This window comes from Arachis hypogaea, chromosome 16 (genome assembly GCF_003086295.3).
Source record: "Arachis hypogaea cultivar Tifrunner chromosome 16, arahy.Tifrunner.gnm2.J5K5, whole genome shotgun sequence".
Classification (NCBI taxonomy): Eukaryota; Viridiplantae; Streptophyta; class Magnoliopsida; order Fabales; family Fabaceae; genus Arachis; species Arachis hypogaea.
Window position 1 is genome coordinate 100,180,269 of NC_092051.1, and position 17,039 is coordinate 100,197,307.

At 38.6% G+C, this 17,039-nt stretch overlaps 1 long non-coding RNA gene and 1 other non-coding gene across 3 annotated transcripts; one reads left to right on the forward strand and one right to left on the reverse strand.

Annotated features, from left to right (window-relative positions):
* The first annotated feature begins 1,172 nt into the window (after window positions 1-1,172).
* Window positions 1,173-1,280, forward strand: LOC112761002 (small nucleolar RNA R71). Its single transcript, XR_003181413.1, has one exon. It is a non-coding gene; the product is annotated as a small nucleolar RNA R71 (small nucleolar RNA).
* A 12,601-nt stretch (window positions 1,281-13,881) lies between these two features.
* Window positions 13,882-16,815, reverse strand: LOC112754543 (uncharacterized). 2 transcript variants are annotated; one of them, XR_011873649.1, is made up of 6 exons: window positions 16,124-16,815; window positions 15,231-15,257; window positions 14,868-14,921; window positions 14,277-14,343; window positions 14,103-14,159; window positions 13,882-13,962 (listed from the first exon to the last, which is right to left on the reverse strand). It is a non-coding gene; the product is annotated as an uncharacterized lncRNA (long non-coding RNA). The 2 variants fall into 2 exon arrangements; XR_011873650.1 differs by lacking the exon at window positions 15,231-15,257.
* Window positions 16,816-17,039: the final 224 nt, after the last annotated feature.

The following is a 17,039-nucleotide window of genomic DNA, read 5'->3' on the forward strand; positions in this document are numbered from 1 at the left end:
TCACACAGAGCCTTAAAGATCATGGTGCCTATGGTACATGGTATTATGAACTTTCCAGGATCCTGTCTCTTCTGAGGCAATGTCAGTTGATCCAGATCACTTAGTTCATTGATGAACAAGGGAGGTTCAACTTCCCAAGTATCAATGCCAAATAATTTGGCATTCAACTTCATGATTGCACCAAGAAACTTGGCAGTTTGCTCTTCAGTAACATTCTCATTCTCTTCAGAAGAGGAATATTCATCAGAGCTCATGAAGGGCATAAGGAGGTTCAATGGGATCTCTATGGTCTCTAGATGGGCCTCAGAGTCCTTTGGTTCCTCAGAGGGAAGCTCCTTATTAATCACTGGACATCCGAGGAGGTCTTCCTCCTTGGGATTCACGTCCTCTCCTCTCCTCACAGGTTCGGCCATGGCGCTTATGTCAATGGCCTTGCACTCTCCTTTTGGATTCTCTTCTGTATTGCTTGGGAGAGTACTAGGAGGGATTTCAGTGATCCTTTTGCTCAGCTAGCCCACTTGTGCTTCCAGATTTCTAATGGAAGATCTTGTTTCATTCATGAAACTTACAGTGGCCTTAGATAGATCAGAGACTAAGTTTGCTAAATTAGAAGTATTTTGTTCAGAGTTCTCTGTTTGTTGCTGAGTGGATGATGGAAAAGGTTTGCTATTGCTAAACCTGATTCTTCCACCATTATTAAAGCCTTGTTGAGGCTTTTAATCCTTCCATGAGAAATTTGGATGATTTCTCCATGATGAGTTATAGGTGTTTCCATAAGGTTCACCTAAATAATTTACCTCTGCTATTGCAGGGTTCTCAGGATCATAAGCTTCTTCTTCATAAGAAGCCTCTTGAGTACTGTTGGATGCAGCTTGCATTCCATGCAGACTCTGAGAGATCATATTGACTTGATGAGTCAATATTTTATTCTGAGCCAATATGGCATTCAGAGTATCAACTTCAAGAACTCCCTTCTTCACAGGCGTCCCATTACTCACAGGATTCCTTTCAGAAGTGTACATGAACTGGTTATTAGCAACCATGTCAATGAGTTCTTGAGCTTCTGCAGGTGTTTTCTTTAGGTGAATGGATCCACCTGCAGAAGTGTCCAGTGACATCTTTGATAGCTCAGATAAACCATCATAGAATATATCCAGGATGGTCCATTCTGAAAGCATGTCAGAAGGACACTTTTTGGTCAACTGTTTGTATCTTTCCCAAGCTTCATAGAGGGATTCACCTTCTTTCTGTCTGAAGGTTTGAACATCAGCTCTAAGCTTGCTCAGCTTTTGAGGAGGAAAGTACTTGGCTAAGAAAGCCGTGACCAGCTTATCCCAAGAGTTCAGGCTGTCTTTGGGTTGAGAATCCAACCATAATCTAGCTCTGTCTTTTACAGCAAAAGGGAAAAGCATGAGCCTGTAGATTTCAGGATTTACTCCATTAGTCTTAACAGTATCACATATCTGCAAGAACTCAGTTAAGAACTGAAAAGGATCTTCAGATGGAAGTCCATGAAACTTGCAGTTCTGCTGCATCAGAGAAACTAACTGAGGTTTCAGCTCAAAGTTGTTTGCTCCAATGGCAGGAATGGAGATGCTTCTTCCATGTAAATTGGAATTAGGTGCAGTAAAGTCACCAAGCATCTTCCTTATATTATTATTATTTTTGGCTGCCATCTCCTCTTCCTGTTCGAAAATTTCTGAAAGGTTATTTCTGGATTGTTGTAATTTAGCTTCTCTTAATTTTTTTTTTTCAGAGTCCTTTCAGGTTCTGGATCTGCTTCCACAAGAATGTTCTTATCCTTGCTCCTGCTCATATGACAAAGAAGAAGGCACAGAAAAATAATAATAATAATGGAGATCCTTTATACCACAGTATAGGGATTCCTGTGTGAGTGGAAGAAGAGGGGGAGACAAAGAATGTAATATAATGGAAGAAACACAACTGTGAGGATGGAAGAGAGGTGAAATGAGATGTTAGGATATGAATGAATAAATAGAATGAGATGGGGGAGGGATAATTTTCGAAAATTATTTTGAAAAAGAGTTAGTGATTTTCGAAAATGGTTTTTGAAAAATGTTAGTAATTTTCGAAAATTTTTGAAATCAAAAATAGAAAATAAAAATAATTAGTTAATTAAAAAGAAATTTTTGAAAAAGAGGGAGATATTTTTGAAAATTAGAGAGAGAGAGTTAGTTAGGTGGTTTTGGAAAAGATAAGAAACAAACAAAAAGTTAGTTAGTTAGTTGAAACAAATTTTGAAAGGATAAGAAGTTAGGAAGTTAGAAAAGATATTTTGAAAAGATATTTTTGAAAAAGATAAGATAAGAAGATATTTTTGAAAAGACATGATTGAAATTAGTTTTGAAAAAGATTTGATTTTTAAAATCACAATTAATGACTTGATTCATAAGAAATCACAAGATATGATTCTAGAACTCAAAGTTTGAATCTTTCTTAACAAGCAAGTAACAAACTTCAAATTTTTGAATCAAAACATTAATTGTTTATGTTATTTTCGAAAATTTGATTAAAATATAAGAAAAAGATTTTTGAAAAGTATTTTTTTGAAATTTTCGAAAATAACTAAGAATTTTGAAAAAGATTTGATTTTTGAAAAAGATTTTGAAAAAGATAAGATTTTCAAATTGAAAATTTGATTTGACTCATGAGAAACAATTTGATTTTAAAAATTTTTGAAAAAGTCAACTCAAATTTTCGAATTTGATGAGAGAGAAAAAGGGAAAGATATTTTTTTTTATTTTTGAATTTTTATGATGAGAGAGAAAAACATGAAAATTATGCAATGCATGAAATTTTTAGATCAAAACAGTGAATGCATGCAAGAATGCTATGAATGTCAAGATGAACACCAAGAACACTATGAAGAACATGATGAACATCAAGAACATATTTTTGAAAAATTTTTAATGCAAAGAAAACATGCAAGACACCAAACTTAGAATTCTTTAATGCTTAGACACTAAGAATTCAAGAATGCATATGATAAACATGAAAAGACACATAACAAAAAATCATCAAGATCAAACAAGAAGACTTACCAAGAACAACTTGAAGATCATGGAGAACACTATGAATGCATGAATTTTCGAAAAATGCAAGATGCACATGCAATTGACACCAAACTTATGATATGACTCAAGACTCAAACAAGAAACATGAAATATTTTTTATTTTTGTGATTTTCTAAAATTTTTTTGGATTTTTATTTTATATTTTTCGAAAAGTTATTTTGAAAAAGAAAAATAAGGATTCCAAAATTTTTAATATGAATTCCAGGAATCTTATGCTCTAAAGCTCCAATCAAAGGGTCAGGCATGGCTTAATAGCCAGCCAAGCTTTAGCATGTAACTCAGACATGACACGCCTGACATTCCTTACATTCAACAGCCAATTGGCTAAGAAAGATAAAGAAGCTCTTCTCTTGAGTATAAGGATTGAGACATGGCTTTACAGCCAGCCAGGCTTCAACATGCTTCATGAAACACTAGAATTCATTCTTAAAAATTCTGAAGCCATAAAATAATTTATTTTTGAAAACATTTTTTTTCTTTTTTTTTTTTGGAAAACAAAGGAGAAAATTTTGAAAGATTTTTGAAAAATTTTTGAAAATAAAACAAAAAGAAAATTACCTAATTTGAGCAACAAGATGAACCGTCAGTTGTCCAAACTCAAACAATCCCCGGCAACGGCGCCAAAAACTTGGTGCTGTTGCTGGATCAAAAGGGAATCTGGCACTGATGTTACCGGACTAAAAGCTTGCCGAAGACTCAAACAATCCCCGGCAATAGCGCCAAAAACTTGGTGCACGAAATTGTGATCACATTAATGTAGTACTCTTTGTTATTGTATGGAATCATTATTATGGCTCTTTACTATGTGTGGACACAACTCCGTTCAACTAACCAGCAAGTGTACTGGGTCGTCCAAGTAATAAACCTTACGTGAGTAAGGGTCGATCCCACAGAGATTGCTGGCTTGAAGCAAGCTATGGTCACCTTGTAAATCTCAGTCAGGCAGATATAAAGTGATAATGGTGTTTTCGAATATTATATAGTAAGATAGGGATAGAGATACTTATGTAGAGTCATTGGCAGGGATTTTAGATAAGCGAATGGAGATGCTTTTCGTTCCTCTGAACCTCTGCTTTCCTACTATCTTCATCCAATTAGTCTTACTCCTTTCCATGGCTGGCTGTATGCAAGGGCATCACCATTGTCAGTGGCTACATCCCCTCCTCTCAGTGAATCATATGCTCACGCACCCTGTCACGGCACGGCTATTCATCTGTCGGTTCTCGATCATGCTGGAATAGGATTCACCCTCCTTTTGCGTCTGTCACGAACGCCCAACAATCGCGAGTTTGAAGCTCGTCACAGTCATTCAATCATTGAATCCTACTCAGAATACCACAGACAAGGTTTAGACCTTCCGGATTCTCTTGAATGCCGCCATCATTCTAGCGTACACCACGAAGATTCTTGTTAGGAGATCTAAGAGATATTCATTCTAGCTTAATTCATGTAGAACAGAAGTGTTTGTCAGGCACGCGTTCATAGGGGAGAATGGTGATGAGCGTCACACATAATCATCACCTTCATCACGTTCTTGGGTACGAATGGATATCTTTAGAAGCGAAATAAGAAGAATTGAATAGAAAACAGTAGTACTTGCATTAATCTTTGAGGAACAGCAGAGCTCCACACCTTAATCTATGGAGTGTAGAAACTCTACCGTTGAAAATACATAAGTGAAAGGTTCAGGCATGGCCGAGATGGCCAGCCCCCTAAACGAGATCAATAGTCTCCTAAGATGAACAATAGATTAAAACGGAGACCAAAGATACCTAATACAATAGTAAGAGGTCCTATTTATAATAAACTAGGTACTAGGGTTTACATGAGTAAGTAATTGATGCATAAATCCACTTTCTGGGCCCACTTGGTGTGTGTTTGGGCTGAGCCTGAGTGTTGCACGTGCAGAGGCCATTTGTGGAGTTGAACGCCAGTTTCTGTGCCAGTTTGGGCGTTCAACTCTGGTTTTGGATCCTTTTCTGGCTCTGGACGCCAGATTTGGGCAGAAGGCTGGCGTTGAACGCCAGTTTACGTCGTCAATTCTTGGCCAAAGTATGGACTATTATACATTGCTGGAAAGCCCTAGATGTCTAATTTCCAACGCAATTGGAAGCGCGCCATTTCGAGTTCTGTAGCTCCCGAAAATCCACTTTGAGTGTAGGGAGGTCAGAATCCAACAGCATCAGCAGTCCTTTTTCAATCTCTGAATCTGATTTCTGCTCAAGTCCCTTAATTTCAGCCAGAAAATACCTGAAATCACAGAAAAACACACAAACTCATAGTAAAGTCCAGAAATGTGAATTTAACATAAAAACTAATGAAAACATCCCTAAAAGTAACTAGATCCTACTAAAAACATACTAAAAACAATGCCAAAAAGCGTATAAATTATCCGCTCATCAGTGATCATAGCGGCAGGTATCTCAGTCTCGTGAGTGCTCAGCATGATGAAGTTGCTAAGTATCTGATGCCATAGCCGAGCCTCATCATTCAAGTAAATTCACTTGATTCCCTTTGGCATGGTAGTGTTCTGACCCATAATCCAAGGAACGGTCGGGTCAAGGGCTATCCTGGCCTTGACTGCATCCCAATCAAACTTCATGAAGCGCATATCCTCCTCTGCTTTTTGATAACCATCCAGCTGATCAGATTTAGGCAGAAGTTTCAAAACATCTTCAATGGCCTCTTCAGTGACCAGAATCTGCTTCCCCCTAAGGTTCACTGCATCTAGGGAAGTCTTGAAGTAATTGCAGTAGAATTCCCGGACCCAAGATGCATTGACCTCAGTCAGGTTTCTTTCTAGGAAGAACCAGCCTCTTTGTTTGATCTGGTCAGAGGTGTATTGCTGGAGTTCTTCTGGGATCTTAAAAGTCCTCTCCAGGTAAAGGTTCCTGGAGGTTACAAACACCGGATACTTCAGCTCATAGTATCAGTTTGCAAACTTTACTGGATCAGTAGCAGGGAGTAGCTGGTCGGCCTTCTCCTGTGGGGTAAAGTTCTTCTCCCGCCAGGAGTCATCGTGCATGATATCCATGATGGACATAGCGGATTTTCCTCTTTTACGTTTGCTAGTAGTTGCCTTTGCTTTTCCCTTTCGTTGGGTGGCAGACATCCTGAAAAACAGAAAACCAGGATATAATAAAAATAGGAAAACAAATAGGCAAATAGTCAAAAGAAACACAAAGTGGCAAAGTAGCAATAGAATAAGGAAATGAGTTAAGGAAATGTGCATTAAGGATTGTATAGGAGTTAAAAGTCTGAAAAGAAGAATTCACAATCCAAAATGTAATAGAAGGCATGTTAATTAGGAAAAATTATCAGTATGCCATGGTTAGAAGGTTAAAGAGAAAATGAAAAACCAAGAAGAGAGAGTATGAAAGGTTAGGTTGGTTAGAATTGAAAAAGAGTGTAAGAAGTTAAAATTAGTGAGTTAGTAAAAAGTGGGTTAATGTAAGTGGCATAATGATAAGTTGCTAAGTAACAAGCATTCACAATTAAAGGCTACAGGTAACTCATAACCAAATAAGGAAATTAGGTTGATGATGATTCAGATAGATATAGAAATAGCAAAAAATTGGAATCTGAGCATCAAAAATGCAATATATGAACCAGGAAATCAAAAAGAATAGGAAAGCTTGCCCTGGCATTCATGAATTGGTTTGGTTAAATCTAAGGAAAGCACAGTTGAAAATGCCAAAACCAAGACATGAATGGAAACATTTTACAGAAATTTGGGCAGCATTCCGGCTAAAATTGGATTGTCCCGAAAAATAAACAACAACAGAATAGTTCATATGAATCAAAATTAAAGCTGCAATTAAATAGTATGAATAAGAAAGAGCATAGCAGCATGAACTTGAAGAGCAGCATATGAACATTACTAACTTCACAGCAACAGCAGAATTGCAAATTGATAAAACAAGAAACACGAACAGTGCAATTAAACAGGCCTAAATCCACTAACCACATCCTAGGCTACCTAACAACCTAGAATCCACTACAACATGCATATCCAACTAGCCTAAATATGAACAGAAACAGAAAATTATGAATTAACTATGAATGGATAGAAGGGTGGCGTTCGTCGGAACCTGGTAGGCGAATTAAGGAGAGTGGGGCAGAGAGGTGGCTGGGGATGGTGGCGGTGGCGTCGGGCGCGGCGGAGGAGGGTGGCGCGGCAGCGGTGGTTGCTGTTTGGAGGCATGGGGGAAAAGGTAGGGGTAATGGGGGTAGGGGGAATAGGGGGAATAGGGGAAGGAAGGGGGCGTGGCTGGTGATGGGCGGTGATGGCGGCGCGGTGGTGGTGATCGCGGAGGAGGGCAGGGGCGGTGGAGGGAGGAAGAAGAAGGAAGAAGAAGAAAGAGGGGGGAAAGGAAGGGGGTGGGTGGCGGCGGTGTCTGGGTGGTCGACGGGGTGGCAGTCGTTCAGTGATGGTGGTTGGGTGGTGGTTGGGTGGTTGGAGAAGAAGAGAGGAAGGAGAAGGGTTTGGGGGGGCGCGAATGGTAAGGTTCGCGTGACTGGGGGGGATATAAATTTGAATCCACACGATCACGTGGGGCATGCGGTCGCATGGCTGGAGTGAAATGGGGGTCGACGCGATCGCGTGAGTGGCGCGATCGCATGGGATAAATAGCCAAAAGAGTGAATGACGCGATCGCCTGGGGCATGCGATCGCGTCCCTGGAAATTGTGCTAAACACACGAATCCAGCGTCATTTCAGCGCAACTCTCTGTCTCCTTTAGGGGTGTTGTGTAATCCATACGACGCGATCGTGTCGCTCACGCGATCGCGTGGGATTGATGTTGTGCAAGTGACGCGATCGCGTCAGGGACGTGACCGCGTGGGTCGTTTGTGCGAAACGCACAACGGCCGCACGATTTCAGCCTAACTTTCTGGACGTTGGATCTTTACGCCAATCTCCAGATCACGCGGCCGCGTGAAGGACACGGTCACGTGGAAAGTGTTTTTCGCAACGTGACGCGATCGCATGAATGATGCGGTCGCGTCTGATGAGCGGATAATTTATACGCTTTTTGGCATTGTTTTTAGTATGTTTTTAGTAGGATCTAGTTACTTTTAGGGATGTTTTCATTAGTTTTTATGTTAAATTTACATTTCTGGACTTTACTATGATTTTGTGTGTTTTTCTGTGATTTCAGGTATTTTTTGGCTGAAATTGAGGGACTTGAGCAAAAATCAGATTCAGAGGTAGAAGAAGGACTGCTGATGCTGTTGGATTCTGACCTCCCTGCACTCAAAGTGGATTTTCTGGAGCTACAGAACTCAAAATGACGCGCTTCCAGTTGCGTTAGAAAGTAGACATCCAGGGCTTTCCAGCAACATATAATAGTCCATACTTTGTCCGCTTTTAGATGACGCAAAAGGGAGTTGAACGCCAGTTCTATGCTGCAGTCTGGAGTTAAACGCCAGAAACACGTCACAAGCCAGAGTTGAACGCCAGAAACACGTTACAAACTGGCGTTCAACTCCAAGAATGACCTCTCCATGTGTAAACTTCAAGCTCAGCCCAAGCACACACCAAGTGGGCCCCGGAAGTGGATTTATGCATCAATTACTTACTTCTGTAAACCCTAGTAGCTAGTTTAGTATAAATAGGACTTTTTACTATTGTATTAGACATCTTGGGACGTTTAGTTCTTAGATCATGGGGCTGGCCATTCGGCCATGCCTGGACCTTCATCACTTATGTATTTTCAACAGTAGAGTTTCTGCACTCCATAGATTAAGGTGTGGAGCTCTGGTATTCCTCATGAATTAATACAAAGTACTACTGTTTTTCTATTCAATTCAACTTATTCCGCTTCTAAGATATCCATTCGCGCTTCAATATGAATGTGATGATCGTGACAGTCATCATCATTCCCCATGAACACGTGCCTGACAACCACTTCCGTTCTATCTTGGATTGAATGAGTATCTCTTAGATTCCTTAATCAGAATCTTCGTGGTAAAAGTTAGAACCCATGGATGGCCATTCCTAAGATCTGGAAAGTCTAAACCTTGTCTGTGGTATTTCGAGTAGGATCTGGGAAGGGATGGCTGTGACGAACTTCAAACTCGCGAGTGCTAGGCGTAGTGACAGACGCAAAAGGATAGTAAATCCTATTCCAGTATAATCGAGAACCTCCAGATGATTAGCCATGCCGTGACAGAGCATTTGGACCATTTTCACAGAGAGGATGGGATGTAGCCATTATCAACGGTGATGCCCTTACAGAAAGCTTGCCATGGAAAGGAGTAAGACTGATTGGATGAAGACAGCAGGAAAGCAGAGATTCAGAGGAATGAAAGCATCTCTATACGCTTATCTGAAATTCTAACCAATGAATTACATAAGTATTTCTATCTTTATTTTCTATTTATTTATTATTATTATTCGAAAACTCCATAACCATTTGATATCCGCCTGACTGAGATTTACAAGGTGACCATAGCTTGCTTCAAGCCGACAATCTCCGTGGGATCGACCCTTACTCACGTAAGGTTTTATTACTTGAACGACCCAGTGCACTTGCTGGTTAGTTGTGCGAAGTTGTGAAGTTATGTTTGGACCATGGTATTGTGCACCAGTTTGTTGGCACCATTGCCAGGGAGAAAACGAACAACAAATTTTACAACCTGAGTAACAATTTCGCATACCAGCGTCGCACACCATTTTTTTTATGCAGAATGCGGAATGCAATGCTAATATGAATGTTATGCATGATTTCAGGTTCAATGAAGTAAAATAAAATAAAACTCAAAAATAAACAAAACGGAATAAAATTAAAACTGAAAAAAGGAACGATCATACCATGGTGGGTTGTCTCCCACCTAGCACTTTTAGTTAAAGTCCTTAAGTTGGACATTGGATGAGCTTCCTGTTATGGTGGCTTGTGCTTAAATTCATCCAGAAATCTCCACCAACGTTTGGAATGCCAATAGCCTCCGGGGTCCCAAACTAGGCATGTAAAGCTTCTGAGCAGCTTCAAATAGATTCTCAGGCTCCCGGGGTGACGAGTGTCAGAATAGATTCCAGGATCCCAAACTTAGCTTTTAAATCCGCCTTCGTCTTGATCTATATTTTTCCATCCGGGCGGTTTAGAAATTAGATTCTCACCAGAATAACCAAACGTTTTCCGAGATCCATCCGATTGATCATGATGCCAATCCATGCACTTCGAGTTGAAGCGTAGAACCTTATTAAACCTTGTGCACCAGCTCTGAGTACGAGCCATTTACCGCTTACTCTTAAAGTCGCAGAGAGCTCTAAGCTGGCCATCTGTTTCAAGCAAACCATATTCAAGTGAAAAAACACAGTTAAAGGTTAAGGATTGTACCCACTTGAAACTTGTATTGGGTGGTAATGGCCTTGGGATAGGTGGTTCCAGTGGTTCTGTGAGTTCTACTCCCTTGTGCTCTTCTGTGAATTTCTCCACTTCTTTGCAAGATTCTTCAAATGTATCATGTCCTGATCAAAGCCATCTATGTCTTCCTCATCACTTAAGTCATAGACTGGAGGTTGAGAGAAATCTACATCCGTATCATCTTCGTATTCACTTGGAGAAGATTCTTCGATTTCAGAGAATTCACTCGCGGATGCAAGTTCATTACGTGGGGGTTGGGCACTGTCCTCCTTAGCATCAACTGTAACGTCCTTGACAGAATTTTCCACAACTCTGGATTCCCATGGAAGTTCAGCGTCTCCTAAGTCTTCAACCAACTCTTCTTCTTTAATAATGACAGCTTCCTCTACTTGTTCGAGGACGAAGCCATGCTCTGTCTTGTCCACTGGAGTTTCTAGTATCTCCTTCATGCTACGCTCTTCGTTAGATTGTCCACATGGGGCTGTGGGAGGTCCTTGAATGTTCGAACGTTTAGAAGATAATAGACTTACTGCTTGCTCCAGTTGATGAAGGGTTATTTGAAGTTGATCTACTGTTTCCTTGAGGCGAACCTCTGATTCTCGGGGTGATAGATTTGGATATGGTACATGGAGAAGTGGTGATGTTTGGGAGTAATTGGACTGGAATCGGGGTAGATGAGGATTATACGGTGGTGAATGGTGAAAAGGGGCTTGTGAGTGTGGTGGTTCGAAGTTATGTTGAGAGGATGGTCTATAAGCACATGGTGGGGCTTGTGAGTAATTACAAGGTTGTCCACCAAGTCTATTGGCTTGGTATACATTGTAGAATGGTCTTTGTCCATGATATCTTGGAAGGTGTTGTTGCCTAAAGGGTTGATCAGATCCTCTTCGCTCCATCCATCTTTGATTGTTCTGACCTTGATGCATGTTCCTGTTATAACTTCCATTCCTTTCAATAACATTAGAACCAAACTCAAAGCGAAAGGGGTGAGAATTCATAGTATCTAGTAGAAATAAAAAGGGGAAAATAAAGACAAATAAACAAGTAAAAGAAAAATATTTACAATAACCAATAATAAGGCACACGATTGCAGTTCCCCGGCAACGGCGCCATTTTGACATTAGGATTTTTGCCAGTAAAGAATTTTATAAAAATAGTCGCGTTGTAGATATAGTCTCTAAACCAACAGAAATCCCTTCGTACAAACATTTTGGTTGTCACATGTAACAAACCATAAATAAATTGATAATCGAACTATTCAAACCTCGGGTCGTCTTCTCAAGGAACTGCAGGGAAGTATGTTCTTATTATTGGTTATGGAGGTTGTAAATTGGGGTTTTAAGAATGAGGAGCGAATGGTTTAATTAGCAATTAAAGTAAATGAAGAACAAGTAATTTAAATGGCAAGTAAGATAAATAGACGACTGTAAATAAACTTTTGGCAAGGTATGAGAAATTAGAGGTCCTATCCTAGCTATCCTTATCAATGATGATGAAAATTGAATCTTAATTCCACTTTGTTAACCTTTACTTAAAGCAAGGGAAGGTCAAGTGACTAATTGGTTTGATCTTCGGATCCTATTTATTTCCTAAGAAAAGATTGGGATTATTGAAGTTCAATTCAATTAGCAAAGATAACAATTATCAATCATGTTTGAGTTTGATAACTCCTGAGTTACTGATTTCTTAACCAAGACCAAAAGGAGAAAAGTAAATCTACTGGAATAAAAATGTCTTCAGATGGGAATAACAATAATGTAAATAAAAGAAAGCAATAATAAACTGAAATAACTCAAATAACATTAATTCAAAGAGTAATCTGTAACATGGAAGAATTCATAAATTAAATTGCAAAGGTAAATAAAAGGGAATATTGAACCTGATAAAGAGATAATCCTGAAAGCGAATAAAATCCTAATTCTAAATCCTAATCCTAAAGAGAGAGGAGAGAATCTCCCTCTCAAAACTAAATCTAAATCATGAAAAACTAACTAAAGTGGAGACTCGCTTGAATGGATGCATTCCCCCACTTCATAACCTCTGGTCTATGCCTTCTGGACTTGGATTTGGGCCAAAAAAGGCTTCAGAATTCGCTATGAGCATTTTCTGCAATTTTTGGTGCGTGGCCTCTGTCACGCGATCGGGTCAGTCATGCGACCGCGTCATATGTGTTTCGCTCGAGGCGTGCGATCGCGTTAGTCATGCGGCCGCGTCAATGCCATTTTGCGCTGACATGCGGCCGCGTCGCCTATGCGATCGCGTGGCTACCAGTTTCTTCAAAAACTCTGTTTTGTGCTTTCCTTCCAATTTTGTATGTTTTCTTTCCATCCTTTAATTCATTCCTGCCTTAGAAGATCTGAAACTACTCAACACACTAATCACGGCATCGAATGGAAATAAAGGTAATTAAAATAATTAATTTTAAAGCATAGGAAACATGTTTTTCACATACATCACATAATAAGGAAGGGAAAGTAAAACCATGCAATTAATATGAATAAGTGGGTGAAGAATTGAATAAATCACTCAGATTAAGCACAAAATATATCATAAAATATGGGTTTATCAATAACTCACTCACCCATACAGACTTACCCTTGCATCTACCACTACAAGAAAATAAGCTTTCTGCCACGCTTTTAAAGCGTGCCGAAAAGTGCTAAAAAGGGTGCCGACAGCTTTTCGCTACGCTTTTTGAGCTATCGGTACGCTTTTAAAAGGGTCACATCTGCGAGCGTGCCGGTTGCTCTATCGCCACGCTTTTGTGGATCTATCGGCACGCTTTCTTTTTTGCCACGCTTTTAACTCTTGCCACGCTTAAAAGCGTGGTGATATGTATTAACCTATCGGCACGCTTTAAAAGCGTACCGAAAAATGAAAGATATGGCTACGCTTTTGAAACGTGCCAACAGTAAAAGATATGGTGTCACTTTTGAAGCGTGCCAATAGTCAAAGAAACATGGACCTATTGCTACGCTTTTAAAGCGTGGCTATATCCCTATCAAATTAAAAAAAATCTGGCATATACTTTTTAGAGTACTCAAATTCTAATGCACTCCAAAAACAATAAAAAACATTGACAAAAATCTGTGAATATCATTTAAAAAAATTAATTAATGAAAATTAGTATTACATTAATAAAATTCAAACCAAATTAGCTATATCAATCTCTTATAACCAAAGTAGTTATAAAATACAGTGGGATAAAAAATATCAATACATATACAACTTATTAAAAGTCATTAACTTACTCTATTTCTGTCATTTTTTGTGTAGAAAATAAAAAAATTAAAAAATAAATATCAATAATCCAAACATAATATTGTTGAGTTTCGTAGTTTATAGGCAAGAACTCATGATACTGAATCTTGTAGCTCACAGCATTGTGCTTTAGAGAAAGGAGATGGCCCTCTTGGAAGATCATTTTTGTAGCACTTGAGGATTTTATATTCTTCATGCATGACTATCAATGCAGTTTCTTTACTTCCCATTCTTCTTACCTGCAACAAGTTTAAAAGAAATGCCATGAAAACACACTCAACCATTTTATCTTCAAAATTCCAGAAATTTCTCATGAAGTACAGATAAATAAATCATAATTTTCAACACTATAAAACACACAGAAATTTCCAGAAATTACTCATTGAGCTTTAACGTGCTGAAGGACATTATAGGCTTCATGTTCTTCTCCAAAATCCTACAAGGACGAATAGTTTAAGAATTACTATAATAATAATAATAAATGAATAAAGCAAGAGACGATAGCAATTAACAAAAGGTTCAACTTGCACAAAAGCAAAGCAAAACATGATACCTTCACAACTACGCAGGAGCAACCAGTTCAACTTGCACAAAAGCAAAGCAAAACAGGACCTTCTTCACTGCAGATTAAGAGTATGATAAAAAGGGTATCAACTAACTACCATTTTGGCTTTAAAAAAATTCAAGTTTTGACAAAATAACCCTTCTAAAAGAGGGAAAAAAATGACATTTTGGCTCCCTAAAGATGATTTCAGTTTGACAAAATAAGCTATTTTCTTCATAAGTGCCAAATAACTCATGCATTTTATTCAACTTTTTATTGGAACATTTGAAAAATTATTTAGAAAGTACATACAAATAATCGAAGAAAAATTCAATCTCTAGAAATACAATAGTTTTCTTACTTAAATCATAACTGGGCCTTATAATCTAATCTTATTAGGTAAAAATTCAATTATCAATTATATATAATAAATAAGTAAATAAATATGATAAAGCTATCACCAATTCACCAGCTAATTTTGGGTATTATATCAATTTAAAAATAAATATTTCCACTCTCATTTTCTTCTGGCTATTTTTGCTAATACAAAGATGATGAACTAAAAGAAAAGGAAGGGAGCAAGAAATACTGAAATAGTACCTCATAAGCGTTGGATTTGGTACCAAGCTAGATCAGAACACCAACACTCTTTACCTGAAAACCAGAAGAAAATGTTAAACATGATTAACTATAAGCCCTCCGAATTTGAAATCCCACAATATCCTTAAAAGTTTGCCTCTTATAAACACATGAAGCTAAATCACCACATTACCACCCATTTCCCTTCCCAAAAATGTTTTAAACACAGATTTGAGAAGCTGAAAACTCATGAGTTTTTCTTAGCATAATGAACACGAATCCATATAACGGGGCAAAAAAAAAGTCCATTTTTGAAGTGAACCCGATGACGAAAAAAGAAAAGAGAAGTTGAAAACAATGGATTTGAGAAAGAGAGGAATGTACCCAGATTGAAATAGGAGAGATCCATACCTGAAGCATTAGCAGGGACAGTTTTTAGATATGAAATCTATGAGAAAAGTGACATTTTTTTATGAATCTATGAGAAAATTAAATAAATAAGACATGAGTAAAATCAAATGGAACACACCCAGACATCCTTGTTGATAGGAAAAAAGAGCAATCTCTTTTTTACTGTACAGGGAAAAAAGAGCAATCTTTTACAGCCATGCACTCTACAGAGCTAAAGTCAACCCATAAACACTTCACTCTCAAAATAATCTAATGTGAAACATCTAGAATTAACACCTAGTATTTCTCCAACAACCAAATTAATCCATAGAATTAAGAGCTATATAGTTATATATACTACAAACAAGCCAATGACAATTGTTTCTCAATCAGATAAGAATTACTAAGATTAAATTTAATCACAAAACAGTAGTGTGAGTCACATATTGAGACAATTACAATTTGGTATTAATAGTCTCTAATAAAAAATTCAATTACTACGCATGAATCAAGAACAAACAGAGAAAGACACCAAAAAAAAGAGAAAAAACCAGTTCCAATCAATAGTAAGAAAAAGCCAGCGACAAAAAGAACAGAGACACAGACACTTACCAAAGATGAACACAGATACAGCCTCACAAAACAGAAACTATGCAATCATGTAGGCACATTATAAAGCTTCCATAGCATAAAAAAAATCCCATTTTGAACAAGACACATGAATGAAAGCTGAGTTTGTTCACTCACCCAGGTACAAGAGACACCTAATTCCATAGTGGAACCTTTAATTAATTTGGACCCTACTGTGTGCACATATGCTTCCACTATCACGCATATTTCTATATATACTAACAAATATTACACCAAACTAAATATATAAAATCTACCTGCAAGACATCTTGTTGTGGAGAAGACAACACAGTAGAAAGAAGTTCAATGCTGTTTCTAGCAACATCAAAAGCTTCCTTAGTTTGTTTAGGAGTAAAACTCTGCACAGGAATATCATTATGCTGAGTCTGGCGTGGAAGATCAAGTTCAACCTCAGACACCGAACGCGGAGGAGTGAAAATAGGCGCCAAGCTCTCGTTGTGACAGCCAGAGAACCGAATACCCTTTGATTTCAGACTCAACCACAAAATGGAAACAAGCAATCAACAATAACACTAACAATAACCCACACTAGCAAATTCAACAGCTAGAGCTAGTAACTAACCCAATCAATTTAGCCTAGGATTTTGAGTTTCTAGTTTCTAGGCATGATATGATTATCAGAAATTGTCCTTTGACTTCAACTTAACAATGAAGCAGATATACATGAAATAGGAAAAAAAAGGTGGTAGTACCTTGTAAGTTTCTTCGTAAACAGGGAGATAGTGAAGCTCGATGGTGGATTCGCCTCAAGCCTCAATCATGATCAAAGCCTTGTTGCGGTTATTAAAACAGTTTGAGGATCGTCAATTAACCTAACCATATCATCAAGAACCCTCTCAGCAGCGACTTCAGAGAAAGCCTTCTCGCAATTCTTCACGATGGTTTCAAGCAAGACGAGGGGCAAGGAATCGAACCTTTCAAGCAGCGACTTCAGAGACGTCCGAGATGTATCCGACTTCAGCGACTTCTCGCCAGCGATGCATCCGACGCCAAGCTCAACGGAGATGCCACCGATCGTTTCTTATAAACACAAGAGACGTCGGCACTAGCAGAATGACGGTTGGCGCTGACAGGTTGCCGCTGACGAGTGGCGCTGACGAGTGGTGCTGATGGTTAGAGCCACGCGTGAGAGAGGGAGACGGCGGCGTGGGG